At 43.1% G+C, this 10358-nt stretch overlaps 1 long non-coding RNA gene across 1 annotated transcript; it reads left to right on the forward strand.

Moving 5' to 3' along the window:
* The first annotated feature begins 4371 nt into the window (after positions 1-4371).
* Positions 4372-10129, forward strand: LOC117088661. The gene is made up of 2 exons (XR_004439266.1): positions 4372-4576; positions 8772-10129. It is a non-coding gene; the product is annotated as an uncharacterized LOC117088661 (long non-coding RNA).
* The last annotated feature ends 229 nt before the right edge of the window (positions 10130-10358 follow it).

The following is a 10358-nucleotide window of genomic DNA, read 5'->3' on the forward strand; positions in this document are numbered from 1 at the left end:
GTTTAAAGCTACAAGGGCTAAGAATACTGAATTAATCAGATCGAGTCATTTCTGCCATCAGAAAACATATAGGCTCAAGACAAACACTAAATTCAGGACAAAACAAAGAATGCCCCATATTTGGCAGTCCTGAGTTAAGAGCACGAGAAATTTGAATTTGCTACCGAATTGTATATCATCCAGCTTATTAAAAAACACTGGGCTTTACATCTACCTGAATGAAATAGTAAAAGGAAGATGCTATTATTTCTGACAGGGTCAAATACTATTCAATCAGGTATTATTCATATTTACAAATAAACAATTGCATAAAAACCTAATGAAACAAGGATCCTCTAAGGAGGAAATAGTTGACTTATCAAGGACTGCCCAAGAGAAGAGGTCCCTCACTGCCAGACCTTCACTATCTTCCAGCAAAATCTCACTGGCTGTTCTTCAAGTTGCTCCTCTGCTCAGCAGCTCCCAGAGGCTCTCACAATTTTATTCTGCCTCCCACTTCATGACATTCTCTGGGGAAGCTAGGTGCCATTGTTCTAGGATAATTACGGGCAAAGTACTGGATGGAGAGTCTTAGCAGTGGTGCTCTTACATGTGTGTTTTATCACCTCCTCCCTTCATTGAATTTCATTCTTTAGCCATGAAAAAGAAGCTATCTGTGCATGTCTTCAGTGGAGGTGACCAGATGGTCTCCCCTGGGTTTGTTGGGTTCCTGTCTCTGGTCACTTCATTGGGAATGATTCCGTCCATCTTCTGGTTGTCAAGTTTTGGCTCATTATATCACCTCTCTTAATTTTGACTTTCTCACGCATATAACTTGGATATTCACTTTCCACACACAAATGTTTAGGAATCAATATCAATCTCTGTGCCTGGCACACCGTGGGTGCTCATTAGTGTTTCTTCTCTTTCTTTTATTTTTGAAACAGGGTCTCACTCTGTCATCTAGGCTGGAATGCAGTGGCATGATCATAGCCCACTGTAACCTTGAATTCTTGGTCTCAAGTGATCCTCCTGCCTCAGCCTCCTGAGTAGCTAGAATGACAGGTAGTCACCTCCTTATGAGTCCCAGATTTCTGTGTGTTTGCCTGCATCTTCTTTTTTATTTTTTGTAGAGACAGCATCTTATTATGATGCTAAGGCTGGTCTTGAACTCCTAGACTCAAGCGATCCTCCCTCCTCGGCCTCCCAAAGTGCTGGGATTACAGGAGTGAGCCACTGCCTCCCGGTTCTTCCCTTTCTTGATACCTTTTCTGGAGTGAAGAATGTCTGAGCATTTCTTCACATCCAGCTTGTATTGGAATGTTTGAATAGAATTTGCTGAACGTCTTCCGTAACCAGTGCCGCATTTTGAAGCCATCTACAAAACTGTGTACTCATACGTTGCTCTATTTTTAACAGATCTGAATATTTCACATCTGTTTAGTAGGAATACTGGGAAAACTTGATTTTCTCAAAGGGAAAAGTTATTTTGTCAGTTGGATAAGTGTATCCAAGCAATAGGAAATCTAACTGACATACAAGAGCCCACTCTTTCTATGGTAAGTATTGAATTATGTTAGACAAAGACCTGAGAACTGTTGCTAAGTTCCCAATGGATGCTAAAAATAGGTAGGATGCTGTGGTTTCATTATCTGGAACAGGGGTGAGGAGACTTTAAAAATATCTAGTTAAGGGCCATTCATAGTCAATCAAGGTTTATTTAAATAAATAGCAATTAAATGTAGAGCATTTATACAAAAATAGAGGAAAAATAGAAATCATGTTCTATATTGGCTATTAAGATAAACAGAACATAAAACTCTACTAAACGAATACAGTGAAAAATAAAACCATATACTACACAATTTTGATTATCTGGAGCTCTTTAGAAAGGAGCTGATTGCTGACTTTTCTATGTGGCTCAGGGTTTCTATCTTCAAGACATGATTTTTTAAAAGACTTCAAATGGAAAGCTCTCTAAAATGCACCCCGTGCTTCCAAGCATTCTTAAACATAGTATGAAGAATATAATCTAACCTCTTCCTCATACGGTTTGCATGTGTGCTCCTCCAAATCTCATGTTGAAATGTGACCTCCAATGTGAGAGATGGGCTTAGTGGGAGGTGTCTGAGTGACAGGGGCAGATCCCTCATGCTATAGCTTGGTGCTGTCCTTGCAATAATGAGTGAATTCTCACGCTAGTAATTCATGCCAGATCCGGCTGTTTAAAAGCGCCTGGGAACTCCTCCCCTGTCTCTTGCTCCCTCTCTCACCATGTGACATGCTGGCTCCCCTTCACCTTCCAGCAGGACAACCTTCCCGAGGCCTTCACCAGAAGCACAGCAAGATACTGGTGCCACGCTTGTAGAGCCTGCAGAACTGTGGGCCAAATAAACCTCTTTCCTTTATAAAATACCCAGTCTCTGGTATTCCTTTAAAGCAATGCAAAACAGATTACTACAGGGTCTCAATTCATTCATATTAATATCTATTATTCTAGAGTCCTGTGTTAATACAACAATGTTCTCAATATCAGCTTAAGTACATGGAGCTGTTTCTATTTTTCTTTTCTCTTTTTTTGGAGACAGGGTCTCACTCTGTTGTCCAGTCTGGAGTGCAACAGTGCGATCATAGCTCACTACAGCCTCCACCTCCTGGGCTCAAGCGATTCTCCTGCCTCAGCCTCTCAAGTGACTGGGACCATAGGTGCTTGCCTCCCAGATTTCTGCGTGTTTGTCTGCATCTTCTCTCTTTGCCTGGCTGTGACTTCTTACTGCAGCCATATGTCCATTTCTCATACCCCTTATCTCTGTTAGTGATTGGAAAGTTGGGTCCAAGTTTGTGAAAATTTTTTATTTGTAAACTAAAAATATCTTCCTTCTGGTGAACATCTGACACTTTAAGAGGAATGGATATGAGTCTTTTTATTTTTTGTTTTTCGCTCTGCCTGTTCCAGATTATATTTTATTATCAATTGATGTATAATACAATAAAAGCTTTTTATAAACCATAAAGCACTAATACAACTATAAAGTAGTGTGAGTATCTTTAGGGATTTTTTGTGCAACCTACATTTCCCAGCTAGCTAGCCATGCCCAGCCCTTCTAGGCCCTGAACTGAAGGCACTTGTCCACCTACTGGTTATCTTTATTAAGTGACTGGGCAAGAGATGGTGCCAGTAGTGTAGAAATAGATTGTACCAGGATCTTGGATTTTACGTTCAGGAGTCACAGCTGGCTCATTTTTACAAGTTCAACTGAGCATCCTGGCCACTATGCTATTCCAGGCCGCAGGCTTGCTGGAAGCATTGGAGTGGGTGTCCACCCCAGTATAATTTCCCTAGAGGCCGGTGGGGCTTGGGGCACCTGGAACCCTCAGGGCAGTCTCCTCCTGCCGAGAGCAGCCTTAGTGGTTTATCCCAGTTTGCTGTACAGATTTCATTTGCTGTGTATGTCATGGTGTGAAAAATGCTGAGAAGGCCGGATGTTAGGTGGTTATACTGAATTGCAAGTCGTTGCATTTAAGAGTATGGATGGTGTGTTCTCTACCCTGCTTGGCAGGCTTTGCTGCGAATGCATTTTTTGTCCTTGTCACAGTAAACAGAGACATCTATATTTGAGAGTTCACTCTCACTAAGCTACTGATTCAGTTCTGTGGAAGACAACCAGGCTGGTCCTAATATATGAAAGTGTTTTAAAAGTTAAATTCATTCAGGCCGGGCTTAGTGGCTCATGCCTGTAATCCCAGCACTCTGGGAGGCAGAGGTAGGGAAATCACCTGAGGTCAGGAGTTCAAGACTAGCCTGGCCAACATGGTGAAACCCTGTCTTTACTAAAAATACAAAAATTAGCCAGGCATGGTGGCGCATGCCTGTAATCCCAGCTACTTGGGACGCTGAGGCAGGAGGCAGGCTGAGGCAGGAGGCTGGGTTTGAGCCCAGAAGGCGGAGGCTGCAGTGAGCCAAGATCGCTCCACTGAACTCCAGCCTGGGTGACAACGAGACTCTGTCTCAATAATAATGACGATAATAATAATAATAAAATTCATTCACTGGACATGTATTTCTTGAGCACAGACACTGTAATAAACTCTGGAGACACAGGATGAATAACATAAGACTCTTCCTCCAGTGGGAGGGAGATGGCTGGGTACACAAATCATCACCATCTGATATGATGAAAGCCCCGCACAATTCTGGCCTTCGTAAGGGGACACTTACCCTGCCCTTTCTCTCCTGTTCCAGACACGACATGAACATAACATGACAACAAGATTCTCAATCTCGCTAAACACCTCATGGTATGTTTCACCTCCTAGGTCATAGTTCTTTGTGGTATAACAGCTTATTACATGATTGAAGATTCATGGGTTCATTACATTGCTTATCCCCACATCCTATCTGCAGCCTCTAGTCCAAGATTCCCAAGGGCCCCACGACATCTGATGCATCTTAGCACAGAGCATGCTAATGTCGACTCATGCCACATCCCTGTTACACACAAGCAGTCAGAGAGGAAGCACGGCAGAGCAGTTTTCCTCTGAGCCAGACCTCAGAGGTGGGCGTGGTATTTTTGTTTTTCCTTCCACTAAACAAAAGGTTTGTTAAGCCTACAAACTTTCCACTGTGAATGAAGTTGAGACTTTTGTTGAGAAAGATCTGGAATGGAACAGATTAGGTTTTTAAAACTGAATTAAGCTTTAAAAAAAATTGAGTCAACTATGATGATAATAACATTTGACCTACAAGAATGAAAGGAAACCACACAAGTAAACAAAGCCACATTTAATGATGGAGGCCTAATTGCTTTGTTTTGAAAATACAGGATTATCTTGAGCTTCAAAAGGAAATGTGCTTACGCACAATTTGAAGGTTGCAGTTTCCTTCTCAAAGAAAAATGATTGAAGATTTCACTTGGGTAAAATTTAAGAGGGCTTTGTCCTTTGAGCACCTAAAATCTTCAGAGTTAAGTTGTGATTTGTCCTTTTTGTCTGATAATGACTACAACTAATGTTAACTGAGCATTTGCCAGGGACTATGCCAATGAATTATCTCTTACTAACCTGAAATACAGGACAGTAGTGGTGAGCCAAATTTTATGTTGCTTTTGTTGCATGATAAAAGATTCAAGAGATATAAAAGACAGAAAAATACGGTTATCTCTGAATACAGCATGTGGCATCGCTGTTGTACTGGTGATTATGTGAAGGGCAAGACCACTTTTGAAAACACGCTCATTACTCCTCCAAGACCACATTTAGAGTCTGTACGATCCAAGACAGCAGCTGTGTTTGTTATCAATTCAGATTCTACTTCGTACTTTGTGGACCCCAATAATGTACCAGCAAGAAACTCGAATCTCCTATGTTGAGAAAAATGTGACTTTGGCTGTAAGAAGGTTTCATGAGGTAAAGATTTTTAGCCTCCCTGAGCAAAAGTGTGTGTGTGTGTGTGTGTTTTCCAGCAGGGGTTCATATCAATGCTCGGAATATCTGAAGTACAGGCATTCTGGAATTAACGAATATACCACCCATTCAAGCAAGTCAGGGAGTTGTGTTGAAAACGGGAAGGCTTCTCATGGGCCTGGAAACCAGAAGGCAATTGCAGACCCCTCTTCCCAGGGCAGCCAGCTCACCAAGCTCTGTCACACTGGTTTCTTTCTGTTTATCCAACACATGAGTCATCTTTTGCATTGGGGCCTTTGCATCTGCTGTACCTTCTGCCTGGAAGGCTCCTTGAACTCAGCTCTTTTTTTATCTTAGCTCAAAAATCAAGATTTTTTTCCCTGACTGCCTTGTCTAAAGTAGACTCCCTCAAGTTAGGGCATCTATTCTAGTCTATAATTGTATGTTTATTGCAGGTCATTATTATCTGGCTCCCTTCACCTCCATGTAAGATCCATGACAGCAGGACCTGTGTCACTCTTGCTCACCACTGGACCCCACTGTCCAGCATGGTGCTTGACATATAGTTGTTGCTCAATGCACACGTGTGTATGTATGTGTGTATGTGTGTATGTGTATATGTGTGTGTGTATATATATATACACACATATATACATATATATACACATATATATACATATATACACACACATATATATACATATATATACACACACATATATACACATATATATATATACACACATATATATATGTATATATATTTAGAGACAGTGTCTCACTCTGTTGTCCTGGCTGGAATGAAGTGGCACGATCATAGCTCACTGCAGCCTTGACCTCCTGGGCTTGAGAAATCCTCTTGCTTCAGCCTCTCGAGTAGCTGAGACTACAGATGTGTACTGCCACACCTGGTTTCTTCTTATTATTATTATTCTGTAAAGACAGGGTCTTGCTATGCTGCCCAGGCTAGTCTTGAACTTCAGGCCTCAAGGGAACCTCCCACCTCAGCCTCCCAAAGTACTGGGATTATAGACATGAGCCATTGCATTGGCTCAATGCATATTTATTAAGTGAATGAATAAGTGAATTCGTGAATACATGAATAATATTGAATTTAGCTATATTAGCAAAATGGGATATTACAGGATAGCACACAAACCTTATTACTGTTGTTTCTCTGAAAAATATGCCCCCTGAGAATGCAACTTGTGAGTGGGTGAGAGACTACATATAAGGGTTAAAACGGGCTAGGGCATAAAAAGTAGAAATAACAATATAGATACATTAAATTTGCCTCTGCAGAAGCATAAAGGAAGTCTGCTTGACCTGAATAATCTTTAAGTCTGAAAATATTTCATCTATCAAAATCCAAAATCTCGTCACTCATCACTAGTTCCCACTCCCAATAACAGTTTTCTTGAAAAGACAGAAATGTCCACTCACATTCTTTTTTCTTTTTTTTTTTTTTTGAGACGGAGTCTCACTCTGTCGCCCAGGCTGGAGTGCAGTGGCGCAATCTTGGCTCACTGCAAGCTCCACCTCCCAGGTTCACCACCCACATTCTTGACTGCATCACGCTTCCTGCAAAAATTGCAGATGGAGAGGCAGGGGAGAAAAAGCATCAGGGAGGTGTTGAAATAACTCATATTAGAAACCCCTAATTCCACAGTCAGTTTTAAGTGGGCAACTCTGTCTTCAGAAGGCTTAGGCTTTTGAGTCTGTAGAAATCTACAGCTCACAATGTAAGCTGTTGGCTACCAGAAAATGAAATGATGAAATACTAATCTGATGAGTAGAGGAGGGAGGATGTTTCCTCATAGAGTTGTCTGCAGGTTGTGAGAGAGTGCCAGAATCTGGGCTTCTGGAGGAGGGAAAGAAGGCTGGAGGAGTCTGAAAGAGAAAAACAAAGTCCTCTGGTCCTGAGACCTTCCTCCAGGGATTGAGAGGCTGGGGTAGAGGTCAGGGGCTGGAGGGAGAGAAGTGGGAGCTGCAATTTGGGGCAGTTCTGGGATCTTCTGCTTCTATCCCTGCACGTAGCAAGCCATTGGGATTTTCCAAAGCTTCAGGATAGATGAGACAGTGCGGCCCAGTCTGAAATGGCCTCAGCTCTGTAGGCGGAAAGATGTTGGTGATGCCTGAAGGTTCTTGTGTGAGCGTGAGAGTAAGCCGGCAGCTAACTCCCTGCCACTGAGCCTGCCCCTTCTTGTCTTAGGGTTACAGTTTTGGGTTGCAGTGTAACTGACATAATCTCCAAAGATCTGATCATGTCTTCTAATGTGTCCTAAGTACCACTTGAGAGGTACCAAGTCCTGTAGAGATTCAGAGAAGGAAAAGTGCACTTCTGGCTGGGGGTCAGGAAAAGGCTCCGGGAAAAAGCTGGCTCAGAGGGATAAGGAGACTTTTAGTGGATGGGGAAAGAAAAGCATTCAAAGATGAAACAGCAAGAGCAAAGTACAGAGGGAACGCAGAGGTGTTGTCAAAGACTGACGTGGAGACCTGCTGCATGTGGTTGGGAAGAGAGGGAGGGGTTAACAGCCACTGGAAACTATGGATGGAGGCAGTGTTCTCAAGAAGAATAAAGAGGTAAAAAAAAAAAAAAAAAAAAAAAACAGAGGCTGATGACAAAGGAGGCACTTGAAAAACACCACTTTTGCCAGAGATTGATTGGCGTCACCTTCTCCTGAGTGAGGTAATCGTTTCTTTGACAATAGATATTTATTAAATTCCCACTACATTGCCAGGTGCCATCCTGACTTTGGAAATAAAGCAAAGGCTAGTAAAAATGAAAACAAAAGTCCCTTCCTTTGTGGAGTTTACATTCCAGCGGGGCAGATAGGAAGTAAACAAATAATAAAGTCAGTCAGATGGTGGTAAATCCTATGGAGAAGAACACAGCCCAGCCAGGGAGCAAGGGCACTGTCAGTGGCGCAGGAGCCGTGTTGTGTGGGACCCGCGAAAGCAGACGCTCTGCCTCCCAAGGTTTCATGCACATGCTCGTTCATTCATTCATGCTCTTTGCTTATATTTTTTTGCCAGGCACCGGAGCAGAGCTATAAATGAGATAAGTAAAATCCTCATGGAGCTCAGGGTCTCATAAGCAAGTAACAGATAAATAAATAATATAATGGTAAGTAGTGGTAGTGGTCATTGTGACAAAGAAAAATAGCAGAGCAAGGGGATAAGAAGGGAAAGGGGAGTAGTATGGAGATGATATTGGAGCACAGAAGGAGTGAACTACGAGTATCCCAGGAGGAGAAAAGCAAGGACAAATGCCCTGAGAGGAAATGAGTTTTGAGTGTCACGGAATGAGTAAATTCACGCATGACAATGTCTTCTCTCTCCTCTTCTCTTCTTTCTTTTATATTAAATACATCTGCTTCTCAGCAAAGGATCTGTGTAAAGCAAGGCATCATCTTACTGCAAGGGAAGACATCGCTGGGGTCTGGTTAGAAGATCTGGCTCTGTTTTCTCTAATGAAGGTCTTTATAGGAAATCTGCATTAGTGCCTTGTTTGTGTTCATCGACCCTCTGCTTCATGGCGGAAGGGCGCTTACTTGAAGGCCCCTAAGCAGGGAAGGAAGGGGAGTTTCTGTCCCCTCCCTAGCTGGCTTCCCTGGCACATGCTGATTTCCCTCCAATTCTGTAGTACATGTCATGACCAGGGGAGGAAAGAATTCAGCTGGACCACCTCAAGGACTGTGTGATGGAGTCAAAAACTTTGCTGATGTACATATTGGTGGTCAAGGAAGGCCTTCTGAACACTTACCTGGTGCCCACAGAGGTTCTGAGAGCTGGAAGCTGGAAACAGTCAGTCTGGGGCCCTAAAAGGTGTCTTCTCTTCAGTGCCGACATCAGGGGCATATTGGTGGTAGAAACAGGGTCTCCACGTGGCCACAGGCACCATTAATTGGTTCAGTTTTCTTGCATTTCTCCTGAGCTCATCCTGACCCTGTGCACTGCTGACCAGGAGTTCTAACCTGCAGCATCGTGGGTGGGTCCAGCTTGCAACCTCATCAGGGTTGAGTTTGTTACTCTTACTGATGAAGAAACTGAGACTCAGAAGGATAAAGGCCCTGTCCCAGGGTAACACAGTGGTGGGGCAAGGACATGAGCCCGGCTTCTCTCACTTATGAGGAAATCTGCAAGGATGATCATTGTGCTGAAAGAGGAGGGGGAGGGGGTCTGAACTTCTGAGGCAGCCTCGCTTCTGCAGCGTTGTCTGTGGGAAGGACACACCACCCTGGCTGCACATTAAAAAGCTGCACCTGGGCAGCTTTTAAAACTCCCGGGGCCCAAGTCTTACCTCGGGCCAATTAAAAGAGAATCTCTGGAGGGGAGACCCAGGCATTGGGATTTTTTTTTCCAAAACTGCCCAAATAGTTCCAATGTGTAGCCCAGGTTAAGAACCACTGTTTAAGGGCGAATTCTGTTGCAGCTGTTGAAAAATTTTTTTAATGCAATAATCTTGGAATTCTCTTGTTTTAAAAAGGACTAATAGCTTGCTACTTCTTCCTTCTCTGGTCACTGCAGAGTAGTCATTTTTCAAGATAAGGACCTGGGTTAAGTGAGCATAAAAACACGAATAAAAATTAAAATAAATTACTAAGTGAGAAATAAAAGCCATGAATAATGTAACAAGGGGAAGAGCTGGAAGAACTAGGGCAGAAAGCAAAGCTGAGGAAATAGAAGAAGAAGAGGGTCACTGCGGAAGCCTCTGTGAGGTCAGAGTCCAAATGGAGGAAGGAAAGCTGGTGTGTAAATCCTGTCTTTTTGATACTTGGGCCCAGTAAGTACCTTGGATACCTGAGGGATTTCAGTTCTTGCAGATGACTGACAAACTCCAGCCATGGGCTGCCAGCATCCCCCAGAAAGAGCAGCCACGCCCAGGTCTGTAGAGCGTGTTCTAGACTGAGCAGGACATGGTGAAGAGCAGTAGAACTGCAGTCACTTGGCCACGCATAGTGGCTCATGCCTGT

The sequence above is a fragment of the Trachypithecus francoisi genome, unplaced genomic scaffold (genome assembly GCF_009764315.1).
Source record: "Trachypithecus francoisi isolate TF-2019V2 unplaced genomic scaffold, Tfra_2.0 Lachesis_group10, whole genome shotgun sequence".
NCBI lineage: Eukaryota > Metazoa > Chordata > Mammalia > Primates > Cercopithecidae > Trachypithecus > Trachypithecus francoisi.